This window comes from Oryctolagus cuniculus, chromosome 13 (genome assembly GCF_051225735.1).
Source record: "Oryctolagus cuniculus isolate XC-2025 breed Fujian yellow rabbit chromosome 13, ASM5122573v1, whole genome shotgun sequence".
Taxonomy (NCBI): Eukaryota; Metazoa; Chordata; class Mammalia; order Lagomorpha; family Leporidae; genus Oryctolagus; species Oryctolagus cuniculus.
This window is the reverse complement of record NC_142879.1, coordinates 89842342-89862258: the sequence shown is the minus strand read 5'-3', so window position 1 is coordinate 89862258 and position 19917 is coordinate 89842342. Positions and strand designations below refer to the sequence as shown.

The following is a 19917-nucleotide window of genomic DNA, read 5'->3' as shown; positions in this document are numbered from 1 at the left end:
GCTATAGCTCCTGTCAAAACAATTGCCAGAATCCAAGATGGCCACCACTGACATCAGAAAACACACTGCCACACTCCAACATGGCTGCCACTCCTGTCAGAAAAATTTGCCAGCCTCCAAGATGCCTGTCATTCCTGTCATAATGAGAATTTGCCAGGATCCAACATTCTGCTGCTGATGTCAGAACGAGAATTTGCCAGACTCCAATATGGCTGTCATCAAAAAATCTAAAAATACATTTCTTAAAAATTTCATTTAAAAATTCATTAAAAATTAAAAATTAAGTAAAAATTAAAAATGTAAAAAGACATTCAAATTCCATTTAAAAATTCATTAAAATTGTCCGGCGCCGCGGCACACTAGGCTGATCCTCCGCCTTTCAGCACCAGCACACCGGGTTCTAGTCCCAGTCGGGGCACCGGATTCTGTCCCAGTTGCCCCTCTTCCAGTCCATCTCTCTGCTGTGGCCCAGGAGTGCAGTGGAGGATGGCCCAAGTGCTTGGGCCCTGCACCCCATGGGAGACCAGGAGAAGTATCTGGCGCCTGCCATCGGATCAGCGTGGTGCGCCGGCCGCAGCGCGCTGGCAGCAGCAGCCATTGGAGGGTGAACCAATGGCAAAGGAAGACCTTTCTCTCTGTCTCGCTCTCTCACTGCCCACTCTGCCTGTCAAAAAATAAAAAAAAAAATTCATTAAAATTCTTTTAAAATTAATTTAAAAAATAATTAAATAATTAGTGTGCATGAGTGGGATTGCCTAGCAACTTGCTTAAGCCAGAGGCCCTGAACGCACCTTTGAGGGATTGCCTAGCAACTGGGTTAAGCCCCGCAGCCCCGGGCAAGCCTGCACGGGGTTGCCTAGCAACGAGAGAAAGCCAGAGGCGTGGAGGATGCCTTCATGGAGTTGCCTAGCCATGTTCCCACAGTCTTGCAGGCGTACACCTTCCGGATAGGTTAACGCCGGCGAGACCTCGGAGACACCAGACGCGTTTATCGGCTTTTCAGCTTCCACTTTATTTTTCAGCAGACTCGCGTTACATGTCGCGAACGCCCGCCCTGTTACCGGCATTCATTCACAACTCCTTCATTCACCACTCCCACTTACTACTCGCATTCATTCACAGCTCCCGCCTGTTACCGGCGTTCATTCATAACTCCCGCCTGTTTCCGGCGTTCATTCACAACTCCGTCTGTTACCGGCGTTCATTCATTACTCCGTCTTTTACCAGCGTTCATTCATTCCTCCATCTTTTACCAGCCTTCATTCATTCCTCCGTCTTTTACCAGCCTTCATTCACTCCTCCGTCTTTTACCAGCGTTCATTCATTACCCCGTCTTTTACCAGCGTTCATTCATCACTCCGCCTTTTACCAGCGTTCATTCATCACTCCGCCTTTTACCAGCGTTCATTCATCACTCCGCCTTTTACCAGCGTTCATTCATTCCTCCCGCCCACCGTCCACCTATTTATATATGATTCACGGAAAACATGTTACCAACTAAGTGTGGGAAACATGCAATAACAGGATGCTTAAAGTCAAAACAGGATCTTGCAATTAGCAACAGGCAGGGTGGAAAAAGCCCAGCACTAAACTTCTTGTGCTCGTACATGTCGGGAGGGGCACAGCTGGCCAGGCTGTCCCGTTCCCCGACACAGTCTCTGCATTTTCCACGGTTCTGGCCCAGGGACCTTGGGGGTCCCCAGCTTTGGGGGGAGGGTTCCAGCTGAACTGGAAATGGAGCTCCTGGGGGCCCTGGGCACCTGCTGGGGACCTGGATGAAGCCCTGGGGACCCAGATGGAGGCCCGGTGCACTTGCTAGAGACCTGGATGCAACCCCTGGAGACCCAATGGAGCCCTGGAGACCTGTATGGAGCCTCTAGATACCCAGATGGAGCCCCTGGAGACCTGGATGGAGCCCTAAAGACCTGGAAGGAGCTCCTGGGAGCCCCCGGAACCTGCTAGAGACCCAGATGGAGCCTCTAGAGACCCAGATGGAGCCCCTAGAGATATGGGTAGAGCCTTGGGGACCCAGATGGAGCCTTAGAGACCTGGATGAATCCCTGGAGACCCAGATGGAGCTCCTGCAGACTCGGATGGAGCCTTAAAGACCTGGATGGAGCTCCTGGGAGCCCCAGGCACTTGCTAGAGACCCAGATGGAGCCCTAGAGACCTGGATGGAGCTCCTTGGGGCCCAATGCACCTGTTAGAGATCTGGATGGAGCCCCTAGAGACCCAGATCGAGCCCCTAGAGATATGGGTAGAGCCTTGGGGACCCAGATGGAGCCTTAGAGACCTGGATGGATCCCTGGAGACCCAGATGGAGCCCCTAGAGACTCAGATGGAGCCCCTGTGCACTTGTTAGAGACCCAGATGCAGCCCCTGGAGACCCAGATGGAGCCCTAAAGACCCAGATGGGGCTCCTGGGAGCCCCAGGCACCTGCTAGAGACTCAGATGGAGCCTCTAGAGATATGGATGGAGCCATGGGGACCCAGATGGAGCCCTGTGCACCTGTTAGAGAACTGGTTGTAGCCCCCGAGACCCAGATGGAGCCCTAGAGACCTGGATGGAGCTCCTGGTGGGCCCATGCACCCGCTAGAGACCTGGATGGAGCCTTAGAGATCTGGATGGAGCCCCTGGAGATATGGATGAAGCCATGGGGACTTGGATAGAGCTCTGGAGACCCGGATGAAGCCCTAGAGACCCGTATGGAGCCCCTGGGGACCCATATGGAGCCTTTGAGACCCAGATGGAGACCTGTATGGAGCTTTAGAGACACCAATGCAGCCCCTGGTGCAGGCTTGGGGCCTGGAAATGGGCAGGGCTATGGTGATTGATAGTCCTGATCCCCAACCCCATGTTCCCACAAGGTGTGGGTGGTGGGGAAGATGGCGCTGGAGTAGGGGACCTAGGGGTTTCTGGGAGCCAGAAGTGAGGGCGTGGCTTCTCCCAGGGGATTCTGAGCCAGACATGGGGGCCCCAAGGGCCTCTGGGAGCCAGATGTGGGAGCATTCCAGAGAGACCACAGAATCCACAGTCATGTGCAATCAGTTTATGACATCAATGAGAAAGAGAAACTGAGAGCGAGCTGGGGACAGAGGCTTATGGGACATTCCAGAACATTCTGGAACATTCTGAAAACATCCCAGAACATTCCAGAAGCTTCCAGCAGAGATTGCAAGTGAGGGGCAGGGAGATGTTGGCTTTTTACCTGTTGGGGATGAGAAAAAAATGTGGAGCATTCTGGAAATGTTGCAGAATGCTCTGGAATGTTCCAGAATATTCCTGTTGCCTGAACATCTAGAACATTCTGGGATATTTCGGAAACACTCTAGAATGTTCCCCTGGGAAGGTGTGAGGACTGGCTGGCACCACACTGCTCACCTGGGCGTCAGCATCATCACTGGGGACAGGTGTCTGTCAGGGAGGAGAAATTGGCTGAGTCAGCACGGGATGGCCTGGTGGCTCCATGGAACGTTCTAGAGTTTTCTAGATTTTTCTGGAACCCCCTGGAATGTTCCACCCAGGCCACACCCACCAGTTCATTCCCCTCCACCCAGACCACACCTGATTCTCATCCATGTCAGCCATGCCCCCAGCTCACAGCCATGCCTCCACCCTGGCCACACCCCTGGCTCACTCGTGACAGCCATGCCCATCCTGGCCATGAACCCTCCACACTGGCCACACCCCCAGCTCACCCATGCTGGCCACACACTCCATGTTCTCCCGGGGATCCCGTTCTCCTTCATTAACACCAAGAACTGTGCCAGGTGCTCATCGCTCAGCTCCTGGTCCTGGGCTGTGGGTGGCGCCAGCTGTATACACTTGCCCTGTCTAGTGGGCGCTGACTGTATACAGCCAGCCAGACGCACCTCAGGCAGCATGGGCTCCGTGCTGTGTACACCGAGGGTGCCTCTGTCTAGAGGGTGCCCACTAACTACCACTGGGTCTGCACCAACTGTATACAGTCACAGTCAGGATGGCTCCTTCTAGTGTGTGCTGACTGTATACAGTCAACCAAAATCACCCAGGATAGGATGGGGCTGGGATGGTTCTGTTCAGTAAGCACTGACTGTATACATTCAGCAAAACCTGCCCCAGATATCTAGTAGGTGCTGACTGTATGTGCTTGCCCCATCTAGTGGGTGCTGACTGTATACAGTCAGCCAAGCCCACCCCGGACAGGATGGGATCTACTTAGTATGCACTGACTGTATACAGCTGGCCGAGCCCCCCTCTAGGGTGTGCTGGGGTTGAGGATCTTGTATTTAGTAGGTGCTGCCTGAACACAGCCAGGGTCAGGCTCTCTCTCTAGTGTGTGCCACCAGTATACAGCTGGCCAAGCCCCTCTAGGATGCACCAGGGTCACGGTCAGAATGTATCTCTCTCTAGTGGGTGCTAACTGTATACAGCAGGGTCAGGCTTTCAGGTTGCAATGTGTGTCTCTAGTAGGAGCCGACTGTATACACTCAGGATCCATGTATACAGTCAGGGTCAAGCTCTGGACTGGCTGCATACACTCAGGGTCTGTGTATACAGTCAGGGTCAGACTCTCTTTCTAGCAGGTGCTGGCTGTATCCACATGTGTGTGCAGGGGGCTCACCAGCAGTAAGGGTGACGCAGGTGGCAGTGCCATCGGTGCCCACATTCTGATTGAGAAAGAAGATGTGGCCATTCTCCTGCACCAGGAACTTGAAGTAGTTCTGGCCTTCAACTTCAGGGGGAGAGGTGGGCATTCAGGGTGTGCCAGGGCATGCTGGAACATGGTGGAATGTTTCAGGGCATTGTGGAGCATGCTGGGACATCCTGGGGCATGCTGGGAAGTTCCAGAAGCATTTTCTAGAACATTCTGGAACATTCTAGAACATTATGGAATTTTTCTGGAACACTCTGGATGCTTCCCTAGGGCCTGCTAGAGTCTACTGGGACTGTCTGTAACATTCCGGAATGTTCTGTAATATTCTGGGGGAGAGATTCTAGAACATTCCAGAACATCCTAGAATTGTTAGGAACAAAATTGGATAGATTCTGGAACATTCTAGAACATTGTGGAATTGTCTGGATGTGTTCTAGAACATCCTGGAATATTCTGGAACATTCCAGTTGCTCCCGTAGGGCCTGCTAGAGAGTCTATTGCAATCATCTGGAACATTCTGGAACATTCTAGGACATTATGGAACATTGCACAAATGATGCGAGTGATTGATACCTGGGCACAGGCCACGCCCACCACAAGGGCAAGAATGAGAGCCTTCATCATCGTCTTTTCGTCGTCTGGAACCGGCTGCTACCAGGCATCTCTTTATAGCCAGGGCTTGGGAGAAGTGGGCAGGGCTGAGGTTGTGCAAACATCCAGGTTGGCACTGGGATGGGATGAGGTCCCGGGGCATTCCAGAATGTTCCAGGAGCTTCCAGGAGCTTCCATTATGGATTCTCTGGGGCTAGGGATTTTCCAGAATTTTCTAGAATGTTTCAAGGACACTAGGCGAGTGTTTCTCAGGTCTTAGAATATTCTAGAATTTTATGGAGTTTTTTTTAGAACTTTCTAGAATGTTCTTAGAACTTTTTCTAGAATACCTGCTGAGTGTCTTCAGGGGTCATAGAATTTACTAAAACGTTCTAGAATACACTCAGAATTTTCAAGAATGCTCTCAGAAATTTTTCCAGAATGTTTCCAGAATGTTCTTGGAATTTTTCCTGAACACCAGGTAGGCATCATTGGGGTTTTAGAAATGTTCTAGAAACAATGGTGAATATTCTCAGAATTTTCTAGAATGTTCCCAGAACATGCAGTGAAAGTCTTTGGGGGTCCTGGAATTTTTTAGAATGTTCTCAGTATTTCTAGATTTTTGTAGAATGTCCTAGAACATTCCAGATTGCCCGGTGACCATCTTGGGGGGCCGAGGACCTCTTCTGATGGGCTGGAAATTACTACGGCCCCCAGAGATCAGCACAGGATGTCCTGGAGTGGCCACACCCGGTTGACTCTCCTCCCATGTGTGCAGGTGCTTAGGCTATGTGCACTGTGTAAATGTCAGCCGGGCTGGGCACAGCACCAGGACACCCGCCGCACCTGGCTGGGAGATTTCCACTCAGACCTGCATCCCAGAATCCCCCTAGGATCACTAGGTGGCATTTTGGAACATTCTGGAACATCCTACAAAATCTCTAGGACATTCTGGGAAAATTCTAGAATATTCTAGAATGCTCCAGAAGATTCCAGAATCTGGATTTTTTTTTTCCAACTTTTTCCCTGCCAGGTGTCCAGGCATGGTCTTGTGAGCTCCGGGGAGGTCATTCTGGGTCTCTGTCTCTCAGTGAAAAAACTGGCTTGGAGCAGTTTTGCAGCATGAAATCCTTTAATCCCATTTCCTACTCCAATGACCCCAGGGTTCTGGCTGGCTCCAGCCAAAACAAACTGCCCAGGGGAACCACAGGAGTTTGTGGGGGGCCCCCTGAGAACAGGCAGTGCCAAATCTGGAAGATGCTATGGTGTTCTGGCTTGTACTCTCTTGTACAAAAGTGGTTAAAAGACATCCTCATACTTAAGAATGAGGTATGCCTCCTAAGTAGTGGTTTACCCTGCTGCACCACAATGCTCATCCTTGACATTTTATCTGATGTTTCCCTGGCATTTGGACTTGTTTACCTAAGTTCATTTGTTGGAGCCAGTGTTGTGATGCATTAGGATAATCTGTTGCCACTGATGCTGGCATCCCATATGGCCACTGTTTGTGTCTCAGCTGCTGTACTTCCCATCCAGCTCTCTGCCAATGCATCTGAGAAAGCAGCAGACAACCCAAGTTCTTGAGTCCCTGCCACCCATGAGGGAGACTTGGGTGGAGTTCCAGATCCTGGCTTTGATCTGACCCAGTCCCAGCCATTGTGAGTATTTGGTGGGTTGACCTGCAGATGGAAGATCTCTCTCTCCCCCTCCCTGTCTCTCCTTCTTTTAACTCCGTCTTCCAGATAAATAAATCCTTTTCACATATTTGTTTTTCAACATTTTTTCTCCTTACTTGCTAGTATAGCATTCTCCCTTGGTGCTGCTGCTCTCTGTGGACTTGTCCTCCTCAGCCTCTGACTAGAGCACAGCCACCTCTCCAATGCTGACATCCTCTGACATATGTTTCACTCTTCTGTTCTCTCTAAACTGCAGACTCTTGGGCAACATAAGTAAATCTAATGCATCAACTTGCATAGACACACACACCGGAGGACTCCAGAGTCTTGGATTTCAGGTTGTAATTAACTTTAATTTTCAGAGGACTGGTGAAAAAACAAGTCTGGAAGCCAGGGTGCAGCCTTATGGTTCAGATGTCTGTGTCCCACATTGGAGTTTTTGGGTTTGATTCCCGGTTCCAGCCCCTGACTCCAACTTTCAGATAATGTAGACCCTGGTAGCTAGCAAGTGATGGTTCAGATGATTAGGTTCCCTGCTCCTGGGCCAGCCCTGACTGCTGTGGACATTTCAGCAGTTAACTAGAGGGTGAATACCACTTCTCTGTCTACTTGTTCATTTCTTTGCATCTCAAAGTAAAAAACAAAACAAGTATGTTTGCATGATCCATTAAAATAACTTCCTCAATGGAAAAAGTAGTGTCATTGTTATTTTTGGGGAAAAATAATGCTTCTTGGTTGTAAATGATATTTGAATAATGCATAAGTGTACATCAAACTTCCATTGTGGACAAGGAAGAGAAAGATGGAAGCAATAATTTTTACTTCTGGCTTTGGTACTTGTCATGTAACCTTGAAAAATTCATTTAAACTCATGGGACCTGAGCATCCTTAAAATTACAGGCTCGTCTAGTTCAGGCAGGTGGTGTAAGGGGAGGTGGCAGGAAGCTGAGAGCTTTCCTTGTTTCTGTGCCAACAGAGCTAAGTGACATTAGCAAGTCATTTGACCCCTCTGGATCTTCCTCCCTTGTGAGATAAGATTGTCTTTGTAGTTAAAGGATTTATTCTACACAGTCCTATCTTATGGTAAGGTTCACATGACTGTGAAGTGTTTTATAAACTGGCAGTGTAAAAATCAAGTTGGCACCGAAGATGAAATGTTAAACAGCATAGAACTTCTAAGGCTTGTAGTTCTATTAGGAGCTACACAGAAACATTCAAGTTCAGGGGCATTTTTAAATTTAAAAACAGAAACATTGAATCACTGTTCAGAATCAGTATAGTTGCTAAAATTCTTATTTATAATCACTGAGATTGGTAGTGTAATTACTGATAGCATACTCCTAGTGTTGTATATTTTAGTTTATACAATACTTAGACTATATAAAATATAGGTAGCATGGGAAGTGTGATACACAGCGGTCTTGTAGAATGGCAGATGTCCTAAACAGCACTCTGGCCTCAGAATCAACCCTTAAGGCACTCAGATCTGGCTGAAGAGCCCATGAGAGTATTTTAGGTATGGAAAGCTGTGGGGAGCAACTCGGATTATACTCTTACTGGAATTAAGACTTATTCTATGCATCTGCTCTCCCACAATGTGGCGCTGGGAGAGAAGCATACAGCTTCTACCCAGCTGGCCCTTACCAACTTGATAAGCTGCAAGACCCGCTCCTGATTGGAGGAGAGCGGCGCGCTCAGCGTGTGAGTAGCAGAGCACGGATTGGTGGAGAGGACTATATAGGAGGAGAGAGATGGCATGGTGGTGTGGGTTGGTTGGAGAGTGCGTTGGAGAGTTCGCAGGGAAGTTCGTTACTTCATTCTTTCTCACTTCTCTCTACTCATTCTTGCTTTGGGAGTTTGCTGTTTACTTATTCTTACTTTACTATAGAAAGGACTTGTAAAAAAAGGGAACAACAAGCGTCCAGTCCGGTGCGGCTCCTCCGTGTGTGGAGGAGCAGCAAATGGTGCCGTGACTCAGATAGGAAACCTAGGAGGGAAAAAACGGGAAGAAGTGGGAAATTACCGGAGAGAGAGACTAGCAAAGAGCCTAGGGGAAGGCCGGACGGAAAGAGTGCCGGTGAAAAGCTAGTTAGAACCCAGGAAAAAAGCCGTGGGGGAAGAAAATTAGAAGCTAGGAAAGAGGTATTAACTGGGAACGTCTGGGAGACTCAGTCTTCCATTACGCCCACCGCTCCAACATGTCACAGACGGTACAGACAATGGAGTTCTTTGGCTACTCTTTGCCCACTGGCTACCTCTTCCTCCTGCTAGGCACCATTCTCTATTTCTCCCTAAAGATCATCCATTGTGGGCTGAATGTGGTTTCTCTCTCTTCCTACTCCCCACCTCCTCGCAGCTTTTCTTCTAAGCGAGGGAAACGAGGGGGCAGGAAAATTCATGCATTCGTAAGAGCAGTCGTGGAGACGTCCCCCTGGTTTCTACAGCAGTGGAGGCAGGTGGGATGGAAATTACGTGAGGCTGGGGAATCGATAGAAGTGCTGAAGCTGTGGCAACTCGTTGATCAGGTGCTTCAGGACCCCACGGAAGGGATCGAGTTGTTGCTTAATGAGGGGAGTGAATTGCAGGAAGAATTATGGCAGGGCAGCCAGGCGAGCAGCTATTGTAACAAACAGGTGAGAAGAAAATCAAAGAAGGATTTAGAGAGCCAGGAAGCTTACGTGGGGGAGAAGGAAGCTGAAGAGGGAACCTTGCCCCCGAGAGAGATGCCAAGAATATATCCTGGCCCTACAAGGCTGGCAAATTCAACCATAAAGGATGAATCACCACCCCGGTATCGCCCATTAGTACTACCAAAGTTTCCTCCTGTAAAGAAAAGCCCCTTTTTTCCACATGAGATTGAAGAAGAGTGGGAGGAGGAAAAAGGAGTGATGGAGGGAATAGGTATGCAGGAGGAGATAGAAAGGCCGAGAACCGAAAGCAAGCAAAGGGGAGCTGTTTATAGAAAACCTGCTTGGGAGCAGTACCAGGAACCAGGCCAGGTGTTTCCTGTAATTCAGGATCAACAGGGAAACAGGGGTTGGACGCCTCTTGACCATAAATTACTTAAAGAGTTGCAACAATCAGTACAATTGTATGGGCCCCATGCAAGTTACACTCAGGCAATCCTTGATAACATTGGGCAGCAAGGCCTAATACCCAAGGATTGGAGAAACTTAGTAAAGGCGGTGTTGGGCGGGGGTGACTTCCTCTTATGGTTAGCTGCTTATAAAGAATTCATGCGAGAATATTCAAAGCAGAACTATCAAGCAGGGAATCAAGCATGGGATGAGGAAATGTTAAATGGAGAAGGGCGATTTGCCAATCCCGATGAGCAGGCCCGATTACCAACAGCTGTCCTCTTACAAGTGAGAGAGATAGCAAGAAGAGCCTGGAAGGTGATACCCAGAAAAGGAGAAATAAGACACAGCCTAACTAAGATAGTACAGGGCCCTACTGAACCTTATGCGACTTCGTGAACAGATTAATGGAAGCAGCAGGAAACATTTTTGAAACTGTGGAAGAAGCAATGCCCTTAGTCAGAAGATTGGCGTATGAACAGGCCAATAAAACATGTCGTGAAGCTCTTAGAAAATGGCAGCATAAAGACATCCCTACCTTTTTGAAAATCTGTAGGGATGTCATGGATGATGTAGCTTCTGGATCACATGCTGCAGTAGCTGTAACCCGGCAATTTAGACAGAAAATGAGGGGACGAAAATGCTTTAGATGTGGTCGAGAAGGGCATCTAATGAGGGAATGTAGGGCGAAATTTCCAGCCCGAGATCGGCAGGGCATAGAGAACTCGAGAAGACCAGGCCTTTGCCCACGCTGTAGAAGAGGGAATCATTGGGTCAGTGAATGTTACTTTAAAATGAATAGCGCAGGCAATCCCCTGAGGATGCCAAATGAGCCGGGCCCCATAAGAAGATCAGGTGTATATGGACAACAGCAAAAAAACGGAATGTGGGCCCCTGCACCCTGGGGCCAAAACAATCGGTGGGTGCCACGGTCCCAACAATACAAAAACCAAATATTTACTGCGCAGAGTTACGAGCCACCGAATATTCGGTACTAACACCTCAAATGGGGCCACAAGCCATAGAGGTGAGGGCAGAAACAATTTCAGCGGAGCATAAGGGACTTGGAATAATCATAGGAAAAGAAACAAATGCTTTAAGAGGCCTAATGGTCATTACCGGAGTCATTCAATTACCTTTTGATAAGTTAAAAGTGCTAATACAATCTACAAAGGGTATTATTCAAATCAAGCCAGAAGAACCTGTGGCTCAAATGCTGATCATGATTGGAGCACAGGATGTTCATGGACCCCAAGGGGAGAAATTTGCAGCCTTGTCCCTATCTTTAGCAGATCGACCTCTGTGGACCTTAACCATTAGAGGAAAGTCGATTCAGGGCCTGCTAGATACAGGTGCAGATGTAAGTATAATTTCAGAAAATGATTGGCCGAAGTCATGGCCCCTTCAGCCAGGAGATAATACTTTAGTAGGCCTAGGTGCGGCCATGACACCATCAAGAAGTGCTCAGGTGCTTCATTGGCAGGATCAAGAAGGGAACAAGGGAAATGTGCAACCTTATGTTAGTGCACTCCCCATCACATTATGGGGAAGAGACATTTTAGAACAATTGGGACTGACATTAACAAATGAGAACCAATTGGAGAGTTCTACAGGATGGCGTATTATGTATAAAAAGGGATATCAGGAGAGAGGATTAGGCTCCAGAGAAGGCAGAAGGGACCTAGCCCAGCCCAAAGGCGATTTTAAAAGACAGGACACGGGTTTTTCGTGGGGGCCACTGAGATGCAGCCGCTGCCATTGTCATGGCTGGAAAACAAGCCAAAGTGGATACCACAGTGGCCCCTTACCCAGGAAAAGTTGGCTGCGGTAAATGATATAGTGTTACAATAATTAGAGGCAGGCCATTTGCAACCATCAACCTCCCCATGGAATACGCCAATATTCGTGATAAAGAAAAAATCAGGGAAATACCAGTTGTTGCATGATTTACGGGCTGTTAATCAGCAGATGCAACCCATGGGGGCATTACAACCCGGACTCCAGGTTCCTACTATGATCCCAAAGCATTGGCCATTAATAGTACTCGATCTGAAGGACTGCTTTTTTAGCATACCTCTACATGAACAAGACATTCAGAGGTTTGCTTTCACCGTACCTTCCATTAATCATCAAGGTCCCGACAAAAGATATGAATGGAAGGTGCTTCCCCAAGGAATGACTAACAGTCCTGCCATATGCCAGCTATATGTTGACCAGGCAGTAGAGCCGGTTCGACAACAGTGCCCAAAAGTACAAATTTTACACTACATGGATGATTTGTTAATAATGGCTGAAAGTGAAAGTCACCTTATGGAAGCATATAAGCTGCTGCTATTATATTTGGAAAAAGTTGGGTTACAAGTAGCGCCAGAGAAGATACAAAAAGGGGAAGTAGTACAGTACTTAGGGCTTTAAGTAACTTCTGAAAAGGTGACCCCATTAGAATTTGAAATTGCAATAGATGGGTTGCAGACCCTTAATGACTTCCAAAAATTATGTGGCAATTTAAATTGGTTGAGGCCCTATTGTAAATTAACCGAAGATATGATGCCATTATTCAATATTTTAGAAGGAGATGCCCAGCTTGATTCCCCTCGTAGATTGACAAAAGAAGCCCGCTTGGCATTACAGAAAATCAAAAAACAAATTAAAGCAATGCAGATGGAAAGATGTGATCCACAACAAGCCCTAGAAATATTAATTTTTATGGAACAGCTGTATCCGTTCGCAGTCATTTGGCAAGGAGGACCCTTGTTGTTTGTATACCCACATTCACATGCACCGCGTGTACTATACACCCAAGGCATAGCGGTGGCTGATTTGATATTAACAGCAATAAAAAAGGCGACAGAAATGGTGGGGAAGACTCCAAAGCGATGTGTAGTTCCCTTTGCTCAAGAGGCAGTAGAAGCCTTTACAAGGGAATGCTGGCAATGGGCATACATAGTTCTCATTCTACAAATAGAGATTGACAATCACTACCCTCGCCATCCATTTGTTAACTTCTGCACACAGGTTTCAATAAAACGGGTGCAGAAGGTGCGAAGGGATCCAATTCAAGGGGCAGTTACCATATTTATGGATGGAGCTAAAGGCGGAACAGGAGCAGCTATATTTAACAATCAACGATATTTTGTCTTAACAGCATCCCCTTCTCCACAACATGCAGAATTAGCTATTATCGCAACAGTATTACGCAGAGAGAGTGCACCCATGAATATTTTGTCTGATAGTGCATATGTGGTGAATGCAGTTCAGATGCTTGCTACACAGTGCCTTATTCTTAAATCCTCCTCAGTCTATTCTTATTTAAGTGAAAATCAGGGGTTATTAAATCAAAGAGAGCATGCTATTTACATAGGCCACATAAGAGCTCATTCTAATTTACCTGGCCCACTTACTCGAGGAAACATGATGGCAGATCATTATTCAAGATTCTTGCTTGCATGCACCGCTTTGGAACAAGCTAAAGAATATCACTCTAAATGGCATGTTAACACCCACACTTTAAGTTTTAAATTTAATATTCCCCGCAAGCAAGCAGAAGATATTATTAGATCCTGTGAAAAGTGCGTTGTTACCATAGTTCCAAAGATTCCTGCGGGAGCCAATCCCCGTGGCCTTAAACCAGGACATATCTGGCAGATGGACGTTACACATATCCCCTCTTTTGGGCGACAAAGCTGTGTTCACGTCACTGTAGATACATATTCAGGTGTAGTTATGGCCACAGCCATGAATAAAGAAGGAGTACACAAGTAATCCAACACTACTTGCAGGCTTTTGCAGCCTGGGGAGTTCCTCATGTGATCAAAACGGATAACGGCCCAGCATATACATCAACTCGTTTTGCTGCATTTTTGAAAGAATTCGGAATCTCCCATATTACCGGTATTCCATACAATCCACAAGGGCAAGCTGTGGTAGAACGCACTCACTTATATTTAAAAAATTTAATAATTAAACAAAAAGGGGGGATAGGGGAAATGGCCACATCCAACAAGGATGCCTTGGCCCTAGCTCTTTATACAATTAATTTTTTGAACAAGAAAAAGAATGGTAAAACACCTGCAGAAATGCATGCTCAATCAGCTGATAAGGAATCAATACAGTGGGTAATGTGGAAGGATTTACGGGACAACCAATGGAAAGGCCCATTCCCCTTACTCAGAAGAATACGAGGCGCCGTTTGTTTTTTTCCACAGGTGCGGCACAACCAATATGGACCCCTGAGAGAAGAATTCGGTTGGTAAACCTACCAGCAGAAGAGCTAGAAGAAAAAAACTCTATTTGAGGAAGAAAAACAATGAATAACCAATCCCTGGGATCTTGAATATGGGACATTTTTCAACGAACTCTGAAGTAGCACGACAAACAAGACAGTCAATAGCATGAAGATCACGCTGAACTTTACACACGCGCGTATCAACGCCAAAAAAATAAAAAGAAAGGGGGATCTGTGGGGAGCAACTCAGACTATACTGTTACTGGAATTAAGACTTATTCTATGCATCTGCTCTCCCACAATGTGGTGCTGGGAGAGGAGCGTACAGCTTCTACCCAGCTGCCCCTTACCAACTTGATAAGCTGCAAGAGCCACTCCTGATTGGAGGAGAGCGGCGCGCTTGGCGTGTGGGTAGCAGAGCACGGATTGGTGGAGAGGACTATATAGGAGGACAGAGACAGCATGGTGGTGTGGGTTGGTTGGAGAGTGCGTTGGAGAGTTCGTGGGGAAGTTCGTTACTTTGTTCTTTCTCACTTCTCTCTACTCATTCTTGCTTTGGGAGTTTGCTGTTTACTTATTCTTACTTTACTATAGAAAGGACTTGTAAAAAAAGGGAACAACAAGCATCCGGTCCGGTGTGGCTCCTCCGCGTGCGGAGGAGCAGCAGAAAGCCACTCTGGCAAAAAAGAAAAAAAAAGGACCTAAATAAAAGATCTCTGTGAGTGAGATCCCAGTAGAAAGAACAGACCATCAAAGAAGGAGGTACCTTTCTCTGAAGGGAGGAGAGAACTTCCACTTTGACTATGACCTTGTCTAAGTAACATCGAACTCAGTGAACTCAAGAGGCTTCCATAGCCTTGGCAACTCATGACTAGAGCCCAGGGAGATTTCTGATGCCATAAACAAGAGTGTCAGATTGTTAAGTCAACAACAGGAATAACTGTGTGCTTACTCCTTATGTGGGATCTCTGTCCTTAATGTGTTGTCCAATGTGAAGTAATGCTATAACTAGTACTCAAACAGTATTTTACACTATATGTTCTGTGTGCTGCAAACTGATGAAATCTTAACTTAATATAAACTAAATCGATCTTCTGTGTATAAAGATAATTGAAAATTAATCTTGATATGAATGGAATGGGAGAGGGAGTGGAAAATGGGAGGGGTGCTGGTGGGAGGGAAGTTATGGGGGGGAAGCCTTTGTAATCCATAAACTGTACTTTGGAAAATTATATTTACTAAATAAAAGTTTAAAAAATTAAAAAATAAAAAATAAATAAAAATATAGGTAGCAATATTTAATGCTTCTCTTACTGTTCCTGGATTGGATTATAGTATATGTTAATAAACCCTTTTTAAAGATGTATTTATTAATTTGAAAGACAGAATTATAGAGAGAGACACAGAAATAGACAGAGATGTTCTGTCTGCTGTTTTACTCCCCACATGGCTGCAAGCAGCTGCAGCTGGGCTAATCCAAAGCCAGGTGCTTCTTCCAGTTCTCCCACATGGATTCAGGGGCCCAAGTATTTGGGCCATCTCCTGCTGCTTTCCCCGGCACATTAGCAGGGAGCTAGATTAGAAGCAGAGCAGCTGGGACATGAACCAGTGCCCATAGGGGATGCCAGCACTGCATGTGGTGGCTTCACCTTATATGCCACAGCACCAGCTACAGCCTATTCATTTTAAATTAATAACTAAAGATTATCTGCTGTTCAGCCTCCAGGCTTTGGCTTGGCCCAGCCTCTGCTGTTGTGGACATTTGGGGAGTGAACCAGAGGTTGAAAGATCTCTTTTCTTATGTCTCTCCCTCTCTAACCTTGCCTTTCAAATAAATAAATGAGTCTTTGAAATAAAAATACATACACACACACACACACACACACACAGTACCAACACAGTGGGTAAAGCCATGGCCTGCTGTGCCAGCATCCCATATGGGTGCTGATTCAAGTCCCAGCTGCTCCACTTCCAATCTAGCTCCCTGCTAATGTGCCTGGGAAAGCATCAGAAGGTGGCCCAAGTGCTTGAACTACTGCATTCATGTGGGAGGCCTGGAAGAAGCACCTGGCTTTAGATTGGCTCAGCTGAGGCCAATTTGGGAAGTGAACCAGCAAATGGAAGATCTGTCTCTACCCCTTCTCTGTAACTCTGCCTTTCAAATAAATAATAGATTTTTAAAATGGGGGAAAAGGGCAGTTTTGTTGCCTTCCCTTTCCTTAGAGTAACATAATCAAAATCTGTTAGGCAAATGAATAAGGGAAATTCTGAGATCATGTATTGACCACAGAAGAGAATGGATTCCTTGTGCATTTTCTGCAAGCCCATGCTAGTTAGAACCAAGGGAAGCATAACAAAAAAGGGGAGGCCTATATCCCTCTTATTTGTCTTCTTTGTTCATTGGAGCAGTGGAGAGTTGAGTAATGTAATATTGGTGTTTGTTTCCATACAGTTCACTTCTATTTAGCTGGTTCTTTTTATTTTTGCATTTCTTTTTTATTTATTTTAAGAGATTTATTTGAAAGGCATAGAGACAGGGGTCTTCCATCTGCTGGTTTGATCCCCCAATGTTTGGGTGAGGTTGAAGGCCGATGAGCCCCCTTCCAGTTCTCCCATGTGGTGTGGGGTCCAAGCACCTGTCCATCACCACTGCACCTGTTGGCTGGAGTGGGACAGGAATTTGGGCGGCAGGGACTTGAATCAGCAACTGTGATGCAGGCCCTGCAGTTCTGGTTGCACCCCCAAACCATGGTGCCAGCCTTGATAAACTTTTCTTTAAAGTGGAATTAGGGGTAAAAACGATCTGAGGTGCATGTGCGGTTCCATTGTGAGAGGGGCTGAGGCCCCACGGGTGACCAGGGGCCAATAGGAACACCTGCAGCCTTGGCCCACAGGTCCCAGGCATCTCCCCTCTCCTTCTGCCCCACCGACAGCAGCCCGGCCCAGGCCCAGTCGTGCCTTAGGGATTTCCACCCCAAACTGGTCAATTCAGGTCACTTTGTGATCCCTGAACAGATTCAGTAATGCATGCTTCTTCTCTACTACAAAGATCTTATGTTGGTCATATTTCCAGTTACCAAAATCAAATCAACTCACACCTGGACTCTGAGTATTCAATGACATTAGTTATCAAAATAAATGTATTCAAATATTCAAAGACCACTTCAAAGCTTAACTGCCTTCAAGAGTTTTTGGCACTGGAACAGCCACTGTGGTTTTCTACACATGAGCACTCACTATTTTATATACCATTTAACAATTCAAACATCACTTCAGCTTCAGCAATACACAACAATAGAATGGATGATTCTACATAATAAACATGTTACATTAGTTTGGACTTAAAACCTAGAATTAAAACCATGTGGTAATGTGGATGGATTTAAGGAAAGATGTAGAGCTAGGTAGCTAAGGCCACAGAATCCCAGACCTATTGATTTTAAGTGAGTCTAGAACAACAGCATTCCATTGCATTATCTTCCATCTCAGAGTCCTGCTTTTCCAGTGAGACCCACCCCAAATAGACCACGTATTTCCTGCCTATGTCTTCACGGTGGTGGAAGCTGTTCTGATACAGGCATCTCCTGGACAGTCACCAGCTTCCTGATTTACTACCTGAACTGGAATCAACAGTTGTGAGGGATGTTTCCCAAACACCCAGGCTGAACTGAATGTTTGCCTCTGGCAGTCAAAAACTTCTGCCTTAGGAAACAGAACATGTCCTCTACTCTGGGGCTCCTTTTTCTTCTCATGGGGTTCTGTGGTGATCTCTGGTTTTCAACACAAGTCCTGGGAGCATTCTGACTCAAAAGAAAGACCAGGGATAAGAGTTCTTTCTGGGGGCTGGTGTTGTGGCATAGCAAGTTACACTGCTGCCTGCAGCACTAACATCCCACATGGATGCCAGTTTGACTCCCAGCTGCTCTACTTCTTCCCTAGCTCCTTGCTGGGTAAAGCAGCAGAGAATGGCCCAAGCACTTGGTCCTCTGCCCCCACATGGGAGACCTGGAGGAAGCTGCTGGCTTCAGCCTGGCCCAGCCCTGGCCATTGTGGCCATTTAGGGAGTGAGTCAGCAGATGGACCTCTGTCTTTCCCTCTCTTTTTCTCTCTGTAACTATGCCTTGCAAATAAATACAACTTCAGAAAGTTATTCTCCATCAAGCAATACACCCTTTTCCAGGCAGTTGTAAAGCTGGGAGTCATAGCTTCTCTTATATTTGGATAATAAGAGTTTTGGTTTGAAGGCATGTTCATCTGAGACAAAGATCACTCATTATCCTTTGTTAGAGAAGGGGGCTCTGCTCTTTGAAAGTGAAAATTAGAAGCGGTAATGTGTGATGAGCTCCACCTGCCAGGTCTGGGGAGACTTATTTGAAAGACAGGACACCAGGAGAGGAAGCTTTTCAGATTCCCTGGCCCTTGCTTTAGTCTTATGTCTTTACTTCTTTTGCTGCATCTTGATGTCAAGAGTGTACTCTTTATGCTGAAATGAGGAATTGTGTCTTACCTCTTTTGGGCCTTTTTCTAAGAAGAGTGTATATATTTTTCTTGCATATAAGGATGGCTTCTGGGGTGGGTGGATCTTTTTTGGAAGTTTTCACAAGCCAGCCAGTAGCCTATATTTTCTTCACAGAATTCAGTTTTTAGAAAAGCCTCCAATACAGCCAGACCATCTGTATGTAGGGAAGAGAAGGTAGAAAAATAAAAAGAAACATGAGGAATATGAGGAAGCTAATGATCAAATAATCCCTTGTGCTTTTCTAGTACTAGGATTAGCTATTCTCTAGTTTTTACTCAACCCTGTAATCCTGCGGATTTAGCTCTTTAAAGACAAAGATGCCTGTAGGTAAAATACTTCAGTTGGTTCCATAGTACTAAAACAGAAATACTTCAGTTTGTTTTAGTGCCAAAAATGTATTTACAGGAGAGGCATAAATCCTCAGGGAACTAAGTCTCTTGCAAACACTGCATGCAATGAAAAACATCCTCAGCCTCAACCAAGAGCACTGCCATTGCAGAGCTGAAGGCTGATTTATCTTCCCCACCTGGTGTGAATATGCTGCAAAATAAATGGAGATAAACAGACCTTCTAGGTTAAGTCAAATTCTCCCTGGTGAGCTGCTGATTTGAGGACACAGCCTTTCTGCACTCTTGTGATATTTGCAATGGATTCAATTCAAGCCTAATTCACAATTGCTGGCCAGCAGCTCCTGGAATGCTTCTGACCACAACAGTGCTTCCTTCGGGGAAGGTCTGCAAGAGCAGTTCTCCAATGAGTTGTGCTCAGAGCAGTTCCCCTCCCAGCTCAGCAGTGAGCTCTTCAGATTGCAAACACAGGAATCTCAACTTACTTGATGAAAGCTTGCTACCTGCTTTTCTTGCCAATTGTGGCCTTCCCAGGAATGGTGGAGTTTTGCCATAGGTAGCTCAACCTGGTCTTCAATACTCTTATTCTTAAAAAAAATACAATTCACTAAGTGGTTATCCTTGAATACACTACTGAGCCTGAATGCATTTTTACCAAATAAAGTTGCCCAATAGCTATAAACCAAAAGCCAACAACAGGCTTGCCCATCTAATATTACACTCAGCCCCGAAGTACTGAGCAGTTTCATCAGTTCCTCAGAATGTAACTACACTCTGAGGACTAAAGATAGGACTGCCCAAATTTTAATTATCAATACACTGCACAGCTAATAAAGCAGATGCTG

General features: G+C 46.3%; 1 long non-coding RNA gene across 1 annotated transcript in view; it reads right to left on the bottom strand.

The window, feature by feature from the left end:
* The window catches only part of LOC149122729 (uncharacterized), a 295211-nt gene extending 275313 nt beyond the window's left edge, over positions 1-19898 (bottom strand). Inside the window, exons 1-2 of the long non-coding RNA XR_016219382.1 lie at positions 19129-19898; positions 18714-18879 (exon numbers count right to left, since the gene is read on the bottom strand). This is a non-coding gene — a long non-coding RNA (uncharacterized LOC149122729). The remainder of the gene's footprint in view (positions 1-18713; positions 18880-19128) is intronic.
* Between the last annotated feature and the right edge of the window lie 19 nt (positions 19899-19917).